This window comes from Periplaneta americana, chromosome 4 (genome assembly GCF_040183065.1).
Source record: "Periplaneta americana isolate PAMFEO1 chromosome 4, P.americana_PAMFEO1_priV1, whole genome shotgun sequence".
Lineage (NCBI taxonomy): Eukaryota > Metazoa > Arthropoda > Insecta > Blattodea > Blattidae > Periplaneta > Periplaneta americana.
In genome coordinates, this window is record NC_091120.1 from 129711172 (window position 1) to 129727776 (window position 16605).

Consider the following 16605-nt stretch of genomic DNA (forward strand, 5'->3'; position numbering starts at 1 on the left):
AAGAATGTCTGTAGTAGTGCAGTGCAATTCGGCTTGTGATGGCTCTGAAGCTATGGATGGATCATAAATGCAAGTTTCTTCTTCTAACTATACTAATGTTTCTACATATTCCTCATATTTATATATTGTCATATGCTAGACCTTAACGGAGTGTTGCATTTGTCATTTTTAAACTGTACTCTTCGCGTGGTTTGTTTACGTCGGAAGTCAACACAGGCACTGGAAATACAGCTGTATAACGTCTATGCACACACAACCTGACGACAAACCGCACAAATCCCTCATCTTTAGTGATATGTAGACATCGGATTTTTAGGCACTAAAAATTGCAGTTTTAGGCGCCTAAAATAAGCTCAAAATTTGTAAAATTAGGCTCTATTTTAATTAAAATAGGCATTTTAGGCACATCAAGGTATCATACTTATTTCTTTCACTGAAATTTTTAGTTATACACTAAAATACGCACAAAAAAGTATGTTTAAACATTAAAAAAGAATACTATATTATATTTATAAACAGAGCTGCACAAATTTAATATATTGAAACTAATGAAATAATGATTATTGATATCAAGATTACTCATTTTAAGTTATTGAAATTCAGTTCCATGCTGAAACTTTATTATAATTATCTGCACAGTACACCACCAGAATTTTTTCTAAATTCTCCACAGTTAACCTTTGCCTTTTGTCACTGAGAATCATTTTGAAAGCAGAAAAACTTCTTTCAACCGAAACTGATGTGAGAGGCGCAAATTTTAAATTAGGTACAATAGAAACATCAATACTTACTGGAACATTTACACTTTCCCCCGATATCACTCTTGATACTTTTTCCAACAATGAAAATCCCACATTCTTATTTAATACGTTGTCCCACTTATTTTTAACTTTTTTCCCAGTTTCGCCCAAAGCAGAATGTATGTTCACTTGAGCTTCCTTTACTATTGCTATTTGGCTACAAAGAGATTGTTTTTCACGTTCTAATTGTTCAATGCTTGCAGGTATGAAAGAAAAGTTTGATGTTATGTAGGCAATATCGTTTTTCACTCGTGAGTCATTCAGACAATCTTTCACTGCTTTCACACACGCTGCACTATCAGTTTCAGGTAATTTATCAATAACTGTGACCACTTCTTTAAAATACACCACTGACTGAATCCAGGTTCCCCATCGTGTAACAACCGGCTGAGGTGGGAATGGGATATCTGGAAAGTTCTCTCTGAATATTGAAATCCTGGATGGGGCTTTACAAAAACATTTTTTTGTGTTAGAAATAAACGAATTGACAAGAGGAAATTCATTCCGGATTGTTTCAGAAACCCTGTGAAGGCCATGTGCTAGACGGTTACATGCGTGAGGTTAGGATAAAATGTTTTAAGAAGTGGAGCTGCAGCAACCATGTATGAGGCAGCATCAGTACAAAACAACAGAACTTTAGAATCGTCTATATTACCTGAGTATAAAGACTGTAGGCCTTTATTTACAAAATAAGCAATGGCTTGGCTATTCACTTTCGAAAGTTCCTTAACACATACGAGGTGTGGAATCGAAGGTCCATCAGGACTAAGTTTTCCTACTACCATATTTGCTATATACCTATTCATAGGATCTGAGGTTTCATCCACAGAGACCCATATGTAAGAATCACCTATATCCTCCCAAATGGAAGCTAAAGTTTCATTGTATATTCTGTCTAAGTAATTTTTACTTAGGGTCGACTCAGATGGGATATTTTGTTTGCAGTATTTTTGTAAAAACTGTCTTAAAACCGGATTTTCAATTGCATTCCAGGGAATGTTAGCAGCAACAAACGCTCTGGTTAAATCAGCATAGAAATTGCTGCTGAGATTGGATGAAGTAGGCTGTGTTAGTAAAGTTTGTTGCAGTTGATTTTTCTGCTGAGCTTTAGCCTTATGGGCCGCTCCTTGCACATGCTGCTTTAGGTGGCACTTATTTTCTTGCGAAATCTAAAAATGTAAAGTAAACTGAATTAAAATAAAATCCTAATTGTTGTATTGCCGTATTTCTATCACAAAGTTAGTGGGTTCGAACAATCAAAATTTTAATGACCTGCAAATACTTTAACTATCGGAATTTAAAAGGTTAAAGTGTAGTGGTCTTAAAAAGAATTATACCTCAGGATAGCTCAGTCACTGTATAAATATTATAGGCCTACTCATTAAAATTAATAGAATTTATATATTTCAACTATTGTTACATACCTGTTTGCTACAAATCTTACAGAATATTTATTTTTCCATCATAAGTGAATTCTGAATATTCTGTTAGCCATTGCCGGATCAATGTAGATTTTGCACTTATATTTTTCGGCATTATCGCGTTAAACTTCACAGGAAAACGTCCTACCGCTCAAAACTTCTCAACACAAATAAGGTGAGGGAAAGAGCAACTGTTAACGAGCATTCAAATGAACCGTTGTTATTGAGATTCAATTGGACAAAAATACAAAGTTACACTTATTGTTGCATTTCCTGGTAGTGTTAACACTAGGAGGGTCATTCTTTTAAATATTTTGTAACGGTTTACCCTACTAATTCGCAGTTTTACGACTTTTCATAAATATTTCAAAAACACTCTTTCTCCAAAAATTGTGATTTTATGACACTCTGAAGGGCAGTACAGCTAATCGGTTTCAGACCGAAAACAGTCATTTTTATAGTATAGTATATCTCGGAATCGGTAGCAGCACATGTTGTGATTGTTGCCTGCTTCAAAACTAAGGTTAGTTCTTTGTCGGCATTTATGCCTCCAAACATGTTAAATTCGGTGAAATCTATTGCGAGTGTCGTGAGATTCAAAACATTTTGTTTCCTTTATCAATGGTTTCATGGCCGATGTGAAGCAAACTTTCCACTTTTTAAATGCCTTAAATTTCGCAGTGAATGCATGTATAAATTATAAAAAGTAAGAGTAAAATGCGAAACTTTACAGTGAGTTAGGCATTTTTAGACGAATATTAACAAATTAGGCTCTAATAACCGTTTTAGGGCATTTTAGGGCACTATAAAACTCTTTGAATACCTTTCAATTTCCATGAAACACAAATATTAATAATTATTTTTACTTTTCTCCTAAAGAAACAAAATAGGCATTTGCCCTAGAATCCGATCTCTGGTGATATGTAACAAAGTTTTACCCAATAGTTCTATGTTCCCTTCCAAGCTTAGGCGGTATTTCTCAATTTAAAAAATTCATAAACAAAACTGCAGACTACTTCGAAAGAAAAAGTGACGAACTCCATGCAGTTCAGACAAAATTTCACCTCGTGTAAAACCAAACAACGAGAAAGCACTGAAAATGTCGTACTTGGTTAGTCACAACCAGGCTCTTGCTGGTAAACCTCACCTTCCTGAAACTCTTATGAAACCACTACAGTATTAGTGAAGGTAGTGAAGTGCATGGTGGACGAGAAAACTGCAAACTTGATTTCCAATGTGCCCTTATCAAATAACACTGTGCATAATCGAATCCAGAATCTATGAAAAGACTTAAAAAAAATATTGATGATTTCCCGTATCAGTTAAACGAAATTTTCGTTACAACTTGACAAATCCACGGCCTTTGCCGGATTACCTATGTTAATGATGTTTGTGCGGTATGAATTTTAAGGTTCTTTCATGAAATATTTTGTTCTGCAGCCATTGCGATCCTCTACAAGCGGTATTGAAATTTTTTCTTCTTCATTGAAAACTCGATACCGTGGGACAATTGCATTGACGTGTGCACAGATGGCGCAAAGGCCATGGTAGGTCCTGTTGCTGGCGCTGTTACAAGGATCAAGAAAGTTTTAAAAACTGAACAAGTAGTCACTGTGTATTACACCAACACGTCCTCGCAACGAAAAAAATGCCAGCGTTATTAAAGCAGGTACTAGACAACGCCGTCAAAATTATCAAATTTGTTAAGGCACGACCTTCGCAGTGTAGGCTACTCAAAATCCTGTGTGAAGATATGGGTAGCATACACAAGTCATTGTTAGTAATATTACACACAGAAGTGCGATGGTTGTCGCGCGGTAAAGCGTTGTCCCTATTACATGAACTTCGAATGGAAGTTTATTCACTTTTAAATTACCGGAACAGTTTGCTAGCAAATTATTTGGATGATCAGGATTGGTTGTACAAATTATGTTATTGGCAGACTTTCAAAAATAAATTCAGCACATATATACAAGGTAAACGGAAGACTATATTCGATGCTGATGACGTAATTGTCGCACTGAAGAAAAAGATAGCGTTCTACATAGAAAGCGTCGACAATAAGGATCTTACTTTTCTCATTGACTTCAAACTCTATAGAAGAAAATAACATAACAATGAATGTCTCATTCATAGTAATAATGAAAGAACACCTTGACAATTTGCTTCAAAATATGAATTAATACTTTCCAAGTAACACTCAGGAATCGATTCTAAAGAAATATGAGTGGATTGTAAATCCATTTCCAGTGATGTCAAAACCAGCAGCCCTCACTGTTTCAGATATGAGGTCCTTATAGACATGGTTTCGGATAGCCACTGTCAGGCATCATTTAAAAGCAAACCATTTCACGAATTTTGGGCTAAGTTAGGGGAGGATCTTTTGATAATAGTTCAAAAGCTAAATTTCTCTCACTGCCTTTTGGTACTGTGTACCTCAGTGAAACGACCTTTTCGAGATACACGGCTACAAAAACAAAATATCGAACTTGTTTGGACACAGAAGGCGATATACGTCTTCAACTGTCTTCTATGACACCGGACATTGACAAATTCTGTCGCAAGAAACAGGCACATTCTTCACATTAACTTCGGGTGTGCATGTAACATTGTAACATTTTAAAAATATCTTAACTACTTGTTAATATAATTTTGTAGATTTAAATAAATTATATCCAGTACTTTTTTACTATTATATATATATATATATATATATATATATATATATATATATATATATATATATATATATATATTTATTCATATTTCCGTTTATGTATCGTGTGACATATGCTTCATAGAAAGCAGACAGATAAAACTAAAAATAAACATTTCTTGGGGCTCCACGAGAAACTTTTGCTTCAGAAAGGGCTCCATGTCTGAAAAAGTTTGGGAGCCGCTGCTATACATAGCTAGTTCTTTTGCTACTAATGTTACTCCTCTTGTTATATATAGACTTGTAACATTCCAAGTTCCAAATTTCATAACCTTATTCCTTTGCTGTGGTCGTGCCAGAGAATCAGTCCCATTCGAGAAGCTTATTTTGAGGTTTCGTAACAAGCTGTTTTTTTACGGTGATGGATTGTTAGCCCTTCGCCCAACCCTCAAGCTGTAGGACCACCCCTCATCTGCTGTCCGCGACTGCTTATGCAATATATTTACAGACCGCCTCCTCGATCCGCAACCTGAGGACACGCTATGCCGCGGTGATAGGGACCCACAATGCAATGGATATGATATATATATATATATATAATATTGCTTATAAAACTGTGACAGAGAAAAGGGTTTATAATAATTGAAAGGAATATGAATTAAAGAAGTGCAATTTTTAATTATTTTTAAAACGTGATAATATTCAACAGTCTTTGAAATGCTGTGGTAGAGAATTCCAGAAATGTGCTGCAAAGGTGGTGAAAGATGAAGTGTAGAAGCATGTTCTGTGTTTAGTAATGGAGAATGTGATGTGTTGCGAACGAGTATCTTTTGTGTGATATGAGAATAAATTTTGAAAAGGAGAAACTAAATACTTAGGGTTATAGTTCTGAAGAATATTGAAGAGTAAGGTGAGAGAATAAATAGTTTTTCGTTCTTTGAGACGGTCGCAGGATACCTCCGTCTCATGTTAAGACTAATGAAGAGAATATTACAGTAATCAAAATTATGTATCGATAGTAACTGCACTGGATTATTCTTAAGTGACAAGGGAAGGAACTTTTGAATTCTTTTTAGTGTGTGAATGTTCATAAAAATTATTTTACTCGTACATATGATGAAAGATAAAAAAACATGTTACACAGTTTTATTGTAAAGAAGCTAAAGCAATGAAAGAGGCTGTTTCTTTGCTCCAAATATCACAAAACATTAAAAAACGACATCATTTAATTTCTTTTGGGACATATATGGAAGGACGCATCAGAAATAAAAAAAACCTGGTTACAGGCAACTGCTCAAATGCGAATCAATAATATCAGCATAGTCTTTATCATAAGCATAGTCTTTATCAATAAGTTAGTCGATGTCGTGCTTCCCGTAATAACTCATATTTTCAATTCTTCAATTATCACGTCTGTTTATCCGCAACTCTGGAAAACAGCCTTGGTACGCCCACTTCCTAAAGTAAATTCACCTACTTCTGCAAAAGACTATAGGCCAATCTCCATTCTTCCCGTTTTATCTAAAGCTCTGGAACGCATCATTCATAAGCAGTTGTCAGACTACCTAATAGAATTTAATCTTTTAGACCCTTTACAATCAGGATTCAGAAATGGCCATAGCACTTCTACTGCTTTGTTGAATGTTACTGAGGACATACGCGCAGCCATGGATAAACGACAGGCTACTGTACTAGTTTTATTGGACTATAGCAAAGCCTTTGATTCTGTTGACTTCGATCTACTATTGACTAAACTACAAACGCTACACCTTTCTGATAGTGCTATCACCTGGATGTACTCCTACCTTACTGGCCGCCAGCAGCGTGTCATATCTAATAATCGTTTCTCATCCTGGCGTACTGTAGATACAGGAGTTTCTCAGGGATCAGTATTAGGCCCCTTGCTCTTCTCTATTTATATAAATGGAATTTCCAACTCATTTAAGCACTGCAGATATCAAATATATGCAGACGACGTTCAATTGTATATTTCAGCCCGTCCCGACGCACTAAACGATAGCATTAATAGTCTGAATGAAGATCTTGATTCCATCTCTTCCTGGTCTCTACAATTTGGACTTAACCTAAACGCATGTAAATCACAGGCTATTCTGTTCGCGAACCGTAGATTAATTCCTGAAGTCAACGACCTGAATATTCCACCTGTGAAACTGAATAAAACAATCATCCCGTTTAGCTCTACCGTAATAAATCTCGGAGTACATTTCGAATCTAATCTCAATTGGGATACGCATATTAAATATACATGTAAGAAGGCATTCTCTATTCTCCATTCACTAAAAAGATTGTATCATTATCCATCTAAATTAAAACAGACGCTGGTACAGACACTCATTCTACCTCACTTCGATTATTGCGACGTTTTGTTCAGTGATCTCAGGATTGATTCCGCTCAGAAACTACAGCGTGTTCATAACGCGTGCGTCCGCTTCATTTGTAATGTTCGATACTATGATCATATCTCACCTTCTTTCAAGAAGTTATCATGGCTCAGGTTACATGAGAGGAGAAATCTGCACTCACTTTCTCTCTTATATCGAATTATGCACTCTTCATCCCCCTATTATTTATTCGCTCGATTTCATACTCTCTCTCGCTATCATAATATTAATACTCGATCACAACGCGATAACACGCTAGAAATTCCACTTCACTCATCGTCTCTGTATTCCTCATCCTTCACTGTTGCTACCTCTCGTCACTGGAACTCTCTGCCGCCTGAAGTCAAGGGCTGCCGAACATTGAATTCTTTCAAATCCAAGTTAGAAAATTATCTTATGACGAGTTGCCAAACTAACTTACTATTATGACAAGTGTTGTATTGCATGTTTCCACGTATTCACATTTTTTTTATGTTCTAATGATATTCAACTTATTTTATATTTTTGTTTTCATATTTTCCGATAATGTTATATCTCTAATGTGATAAGTTGAGCTATATATAATCTTAATTTTCCTTATTGTGTGTACTTAGAAATATTGTATTCACTGTATATTTTGTACTGCACTATTTTATTACTCTTATTATTATTATTATTATTATTATTATCATCATCATCATTATTACTATTCTTATTTATTATTATTATTATTATTATTATTATTATTATTATTATTATTATTATTATGAATAATTGTTTTTTTTTTGTATGCCTCATTTATTTTGACCTGCTGTTCACATATTATTATGGTTTTTTCTTTCTTTCTGTATGTTATATATTATGTCCGATTTCTTCTTATTTGTTGTTAATTTTTTATTATTATTATTATCTTATTCAGTTTTGTGTGTAAAATTGTAGTGTAATTTGTAAATTTGTAGTGTTTTTGTAATGCAGTCTTTACTCCTGGTTGAGTGTTAGAGAAGGCCGTATGGCCTTAACTCTGCCAGGTTAAATAAATCATTATTATTATTATTATTATTATTATTATTATTATTATTATTATTAATGTTCTTTCTGAGAGAGAAATGGGTCCAGATGGTACAGTAGGCCTATTTCCCTCTGTATTTCATCTTTATAATTAACACCGTTACTCTGAAGTACCGGCAGCTACCAATCCATGCCCGAGTTACCAGACGTCTATAACAAAGAACCTGTCAGCTCATGCTCAAATAGATACTCCTTCACTAGTCGATTCCCGCATCATGTCAACTCTCGGACTTATATTTCGTTCCATAATATCTGACAGGAGAAGTAAACATTGCTAGCAAAGGAGGAGAGAAGTATAGGCCTAATTGCTATTCAACCAATGCAAGATCTTATTCCATGCGTGTCTTGAAGTTGGGCAGGTATAGAACGGTTCAAGACCGACCAACTTTAAGTGAAGCGTGGAATGAGATCTCTGACATTGGTTGAATAGCAATTATACTTCTCTCCTTCTCTGCCGACAATGTTTACTTCTCCTATCAAACATTACGGACTGAAGTATAGTAATTCAAACTTGAGCTCTAAAAGTCTACGTTCAGTTGTGTATATCACCAATCACAGCAATAGCGGAAAAGATTTTACTCTTATTTACGCTCTGAAAGTCTTGGACTTTACAGAAAATGAGTGATTATCGAGTGCAAATTTTCATTATAACAAATCTGAAATTAGCTTTGTTTTTTTTAGTAGGTTATTTTACGACGCTTTATCAACAGCTTAGGTTATTTAGCGTCTGAATGAGATGGAGGTGATAATGCCGGTGAAATGAGTCCGGGGTCCAACACCGAAAGTTACCCAGCATTTGCTCATATTGGGTTGAGGGAAAACCCCGGAAAAAACCTCAACCAGGTAACTTGCCCCGACCGGGAATCGAACCCGGGCCACCTGGAAATTAGCTGTGTTAATGAAGTAGAATTGAAAATAATAATGGTACAAATAGAACATGATAGATAGATAGATAGATAGATAGATAGATAGATAGATAGATAGATAGATAGATAGATAGATAGATAGATAGATAGATAGATAGATAGATAGATAGATAGATAGATAACAATAATTAGGCCTAATGGTTTCTTTGCCCTCCTCTCCCTACTTTATGTATCGATAATCCAGTCAATCATAAATAATTTAAACCACATAATTGCTGGGCTACTTCAGAAAAAAAAAAGAGTTTTATTGTAAAAAAAACTTCCATTTTGTCTTATTTATTATTGTTTATTGGTATGTTTTACCTATAAATTAGCAATGAAAATAATTAAAAAAAAACGACTTTTACGTGATTTTAGAGAGCCTTCACAATCACAGGGCAAACTTCTTTTATAATACGTGAAATAGTAGGAACTGAACATTGAAAGCTAATCTAAAATTTGGAAAACTGTTCCCAGTGGCTGAAAATTTTAAACATACTCGTATGGCCATTCCGGTAGCTGCTGAAACTGCTTCACGAGAAAAAGTATTGCCTTTACTTGTTTGTGGTCAAATCAGTTGAGGGGCTTAGAACAAAAAGCAGGTAAGGGACGGAAACCTAGTTTTGAGAAAATTACAGTTAAAGTTCTAGATGCAATAAAATATTATAAGTTTGATGATTTTTTAAAATTTTTTTATCTATTAAGTACAGTATGCCATAAGTATTAATACTGAGGTGAAATTAAGTTTGTGCATTCATTATAGGCATAGGAATAATTATCACAAAATACTTAACTGGTTTTGAAAACATTCTCATTGAAATGCAAAAACAAGGTAAGTGACTTTAACATAATAATAATAATAATAATAATAATAATAATAATAATAATAATAATAATAATGACATTTAGCATTTTCATCTGGTTTCTTTATGGTTAATTTTCCGTTATTTAAAGACTCTTTCAACATCTTAGGTCATTCATTAGGCCTAATGAAAGTCTACTTGGGTGGCTCTGACGCATGAGTACTGGCCGTCTGTTCCCAAGATCTCGGGTTCGATCCCGGCTCAAGTCGATGGCATTTAAGTGTGTTTGAATGCGACAGCTCATGTTAATAGATTTACTGGCATGTAAAAGATCTCTTGCGAGACTAAATTCCGGCACACCGGCGACGCCCAAATGACCTAAAATGTTGAAAGCGTCGTTAAATAACGGAAAATTAACCATAACCACAACCAAAGCAAATTCTGCTTTACGCAACTAATCAGAGTCACTATCTTCATTTACTGACACTTCTGCAGGAATCACATTCTGAATTTTCGTGGAAGAACGTTCTCTTCTTCGAGTTTCTGGAACCTGTTGATGAGGCAGACTGTCAAAGAAAGTGTGATGAACAGGAGGTATAAGTGATTTAAGTTCCTGCAGGTTTTTGTATTTTGCAGTCTTTATGGCTACATCTTCTGGATAGAGGTTTGAGAGCATTACTTCTGATGGTCTGCCTGTCCCAGGTTTTAATAAGTTAACTCTTCTGAAGGGGATGTCCTCATCCAGGGTTTCCTTGTAAATCATAGTTAAAGGATTCTCCTTTTCTATGCGTATGCATCTTATTTTGTGCCATGACAAAGTATTGCCTTCTTCATCTTTGGTTATGGTCATCTTTGTAAATTTGTGCATGGACTTAACTGTTAAGAAATCTTCATTGTTCATTGGAGTAACAAAAGTTTTTTAATATTGCTTTCACAGTACTGAACTAATCCTCAGGAACAAAGACATTATCAACCACAGCTTACGCTTTTCAATCAGCCAAAGTCTTGATCGCATTCCATGTAAGTATGGCCTGGCTCCAGGAACTTGTGATCAATGACTTGTATTGCGTTGGTCTTCACGATGTACATCCAAAATTTGAGCAGGTTTTTGTTTCGATTTTGACCACCGCAGCAGTCACTGTACGAGCGTATTCCGAATCTCAGCGCTGAGCAATCTGACGGCATCACGGTGTTCCGAATTTCAACGATGATGTCACTGATGCACCACCGATGTCGTACCGGTTTCTCAGCTTGCAGAGGTGATGGCAGACTCCATTCAGCCGCCATCAGTGGAATCTGATTGATTCTTGTATAGGGAATTAGCAGACGAATGACATAGTGCAGTGTTTTGTCATGGCTGTGTGTTCTGCTGTATTGTTTGTAATGAGCACAACGTAAAAAAAATATGTTAATGGCTTATGAGCGAACATGTCAACGGACCAGTTATTACTACCGGTTCAAGAAATAAATTCTTTTTGCTCCCTTTTCTTTGAACAAGATCAAAGTACAGAAATTTCGCAAAATCTTGCTAGCGTAGCATAGACAACAACTTGTACAGCCGCCATGACAGCCATCGAACCTTCCAGCACTTTTGTTCCTATTTCGCTGCAGCTTGACGTCATTGTTGTCCACCGGTCCAGTGAGATTCGGAATACGATGTATGCAATGATTCGACTCACTTCATGTAAACCTTCACAATATTTCTTCAGACAGGAACAAATTCCTTGCGATCCTCTTGAGGCAGTGCTTTTCCTCCACATGAATATGGTAGATTTATCTGTTTTAAGGTTATGGATACCAAAATTATAAGTCCAGAGAACTCTCAGGTAATAAACTTTGTTGCTGGTGAATGAAGGTGTAGACAACGTTTTCTAAGTCCAAAGTGAAAACAGCTAGGCTCTCCTCCTGTTTTGATTTTTCTTTGTCAATCTTCTTCTGTTCGGTTGCTTTTTGTGCTCTTCTCAGGTGCAGCTCTTGTTCCACTTTCAACTGAGCTAAGAGTTGCTCATCTTTCTCATGAGCGATTCTCACAGAAAACGTGTCACACTTATTACATGTGTCAGTATGTGGCCGATGAAAACTTAAGTTAAAGTGGGTGTTGAATATCTTAACATACAATTAAAGAAAGATAACACCCTTCTTTCTTCTTTATTTTCCATTTTCTTGTAGACACAAATCATGAGGTGATGTAACAAAACAACCATGCCAATGAAATCACTTGCCTGGCTTTTGCTCTAAACAGAAAAGAAGTTTTGTAAAGAGTATAAGTGAATGATGCCCAGATGCCAGCACTGTACAGAGTGATCACTTACCGGATTTTATCTCAGAGAAACATACTTTTGGGCTATCACAACATGCATTTATCTCATTTTTTAAATAATATCACTTACCTGCTTTTTGTTCTAAGCCTTTCAATTGTAATATCATTTCAAAATCTCATCACAACATCCGCGTAAAATCTTGAAAATGTGATGTTTCTGAAAGCTTCACTTCCTCAATAATGATTCTAGTTTCATTCCTTCCTTTGTGATATTTGCTCATCCAAAATTAAGGCATTTTTTTTCCTCGCTTCCGTTGTCGTTGATCAGCAACAATAATCAAAACAGCTGCAGTGATAACTACGTACAGTATCAAGCGTTTATATTGCTCTTCGCACTGGATCCAAAAGCGCAGAATAACTGCGTAAATGAAAGCGAGATCTGCGCAAGAGAAGCTGCAGTTTTAACTGTTGCTTGCTTCTCATTATTCTTGCGCAGTTTATTTATTATACTCCAATTTTACAGAGAACCCTATTTTACCTGAGATAGGTATGTTAAGGTTATAAATACATAATAATAATAATAATAATAATAATAATAATAATAATAATAATAATAATAATAATAATATATTGATTAATGGAGTCTCCTATTGAATTAGTCTTATGTGTCAATTATGAAATTAATGCAATTTTACAAATCTATATATTCAGCAAATGTGTAAAAAGTTTTATAAGTGATACACATGAATTAATGAAATGCAATGAGTTGAAATTAAATACCAAAATACAATCTTATATTTCTATTAACAAGTTTCATGAAATGTATACTATATTATAACCTAAGTAAATATCTAATCCTAATATTCACTAGAATGTAGTTTAAATTTCTGTGGGTTGAAATCTCTGAAGACGTTACACAGTTTTCCGTTAAACAATGTTGTTACAAGCAGTTTTAAAATTTTTGCAACACATTTATCGTGAATCTATTTTAAATTATTATCCTAATTTATTTCTATCAACTGTTAATTTAACACACACAAACAAAGTAATAACATAAATAAGCCAAAAAAAAAAAAAAAGACCCAACAATAAACTAGCCACACTAAAGACACAACAGACAACAACATACACCACGAAACACAAATTCCACCCAAGAATATTCAACACAACAAACATAACATTCAACCACAATGAAACTAAACTACTAGAAAAAGGATTAAGACACAACATACACCAAAACAATACAGATACAAAACAGCAAACACAAACCATCATAAACATAGAAACAGCAATACAAAACACACAAAGTCAACATTACGAATACATAAGACAAGACATAATAAGAAACAGAAACAAACAAAATAAACAAACCCACAACAGACACACACGAACACAAAACAATAAACACCTTGCAGACAAAACAACAAGAACATAACCTAACTTTCATCAAAGCAGATAAAGGAAATTGCACGGTAATCTTACACAAACAAGATTATTTCTTGCGCAGTTGCAAAAGTGGAAACGTGGCTTAAGTTCTGTAAAGCCACGTTTATACTTTTGCAAATGTGCAGGAATAATGAGAGGCAAACAAGAGATGCCAGTTAAAACGTCGTTTCCACTTTTGCAACTGAACAGGAATAACGAGAGGCAAACAACAGTTGCCAGTTAGGCAGATATGCGCAAGGCGAGATGCAGGAATAAACTGTGTGCGCAAAAGCCTTGGGCAAGTATGCGAGAGTCTCCCGCTCTGGGACCGGGAGACAATGGCAACTATCTGCTTCTTCACCAGCTGTTTTCATTCCAAACATTTGTGTAGGTTCGGTGCATTCAACTACTTTGTCGAATATATTTTCATGGGTTATCTGTATGTGAGAGTGTGATGAACTGATCTAATGAGAAAAGCATAGAGTTTACTGAAGAATACAGGAATTATCCTTGTCTTTGGCGAGCCTCAGATCCGAATTTCAGTATAACACCCGTCAGAAAAGGGGGAATGCCCATCAATTTTTAGCAGAAAAGTATGAGCTGGGATTTAGAAGAGCAGTCAACAACACAATTAAAAGTTTCAAATGCTACTTTCAACACTATATCAATTCGGAATATAAAGTATATACAGGATGAGTAAAAAATATGGAACTTTCTTATTTCTAATTTTATGAAGAAACTATTTATACAAAAGTTGTAGGGTATCAAAGAAGGGATATTTTGAATATGTTTTAAATACTATGCGTTTCATTTATAAAGAGCCAATGAGTCTGTCCTTTTAAATGACATCTTGTACTTATTTCCTCATTTTTGGATTCTTCACGTCTCAGTACGTACAGTCATATTTTTTTGCCATTCGTAAACTACTGTTTTTTTTTAAATAACCTCTTTTAATGATAATGTATATGCACTGAACAAAGGGTAATTTTACTGCTTCAGTACCGGTACATCAATTTGAGGAGGCTTTGGATTAAACAATTGCAGACAAAAGCTAATAGAAACAAGTGAATAAAACTAATGAAACAATTGAATAACAATGGTTATTTCATTCCAATATCTTCCTGAAAGTAATTAATTATAGAAAATCTTACAGAAAGACAACGAATTGAAATGCTAATGATATACGGTGATAGAAGGAGGACCCAAGAAGTGGTGTGTCTTATTTTATGAAATATATCCAGAAATAAACATTATTCATTCTTCTGTATGTAATATTTTAAAAAACGTTCAATGAAACTGGAAGTGTTAAAAATAAGCCAAAATCTGGAAGGTCAAAACAAATTACAGATGTTGAATAAGCTCTTGATATTGTATTAGCAGTAGAAGAAACCCCACATCGATTCGTCAGCTTGCAGTTGGCCATCACGTCAGCCAAGATCCCCTGATCTGAACCCATTAGATTTTTTCTTATGGAAATATTTGAAGTGGAGGTCTACCAGGACTGACCACGAGACCCGGAAGACTTAAAACGAAGAATTGGGATGAAATACAGCAGATCAATCGAAAAGTATTACTGAGAACATTAAACAATTTCAAACACAGATTTATGCATTGTTTGGCAGTAAATGGGGGCCATTTTGAGCAGCTTTTGTGAGCTGAAATAAACACGTGATACAACACAACAATGCTAATTTTGATTTTAATGGGTTTTCTTGCTTTAAAATTTATGTATTGTATTATAATTGCAGTTAAATTTAAATGGTACTGCATATCCTGCATTGTGTTTTTTTCAATTATAGTTTTAAATAATGTTAGTATTGTTATTAAATTGTTTTTTGTTAGCTTCATCCACTTGTTTCTATTAGCTTTTGTCTGCAGTTGTTTAATCCAAAGTCTCCTCAAATTGATGTACTGAAGAATTAAAATTTCCCCTTACTCAGTACACATACATCGTCATCAAAAGCGACCGGAGTGGCTCAGTCGATTAAGGCGCTTGTCTGCCGGTCTGAAGTTGCGTTTGGGCGCGGGTTCGATCCCCGCTTGCGCTGATTACCTGGGTGGGTTTTTTCCGAGGTTTTCCCCAACCGTAATGTAAATGTAAGGTAATCTATGGCGAATCCTCGGCCACATCTCGGCAAATATGATCTCGCTATCACCAATCTCATCGACGCTAAATAACCTAGTGGTTGAAATAGCGTCGTTAAATAACCAACTAAAATAAATAAAAAAAATCGCCATCAAAAAAGGTGATTGTTACAAAAGAGTAGCCTAGTTTATAAATGGCAAAAAAAAAAAAGATTTTGTGCGTACTGAGATCCGAAGAATCTAAAAATAGGAAAATAAGTACATGGCGCCATTAAAAAAAACAGATTCGTTGGCACACTCATTACAAATGAAAAGTATAGTATTTGAAAACATGTTAAAAATATTCCTTCTTTGATACCCTACAACTTTTGCATAAATAGTTTCTTCATAAAATTAGAAATAAGAAAGTTATAAGCAGAGACCGGAACTTTGGCAGAATGTCTTTTTAAATTTGTTAAATCTATTTTCATTTTGAAAATAAATCTGTATGGATTATACCTTTGTGATTGAAACGTCAGAGTTTTATGTTTCCTTTTTCTGCATTTTTAAATATAAAGGCTTAATTTACAAAATAAATCCTTTTTTTTTTCTTTATTTGATTATTTATCTATTATTTATTAATTTATTATTAAAATTGCCTACAGGTATATTTTAATTTATTTCTATAACCGCTACAATGAAAGTGACTTCACCGAATGTACCTCTGTTATTGTCTTTAAGCGTTTTAATTATCGCTTGTGTTATTTGACAAGGCAACGAGTGCGGGTCTAACGTTATTTTTAATGGTCATTTTTCTTTCAG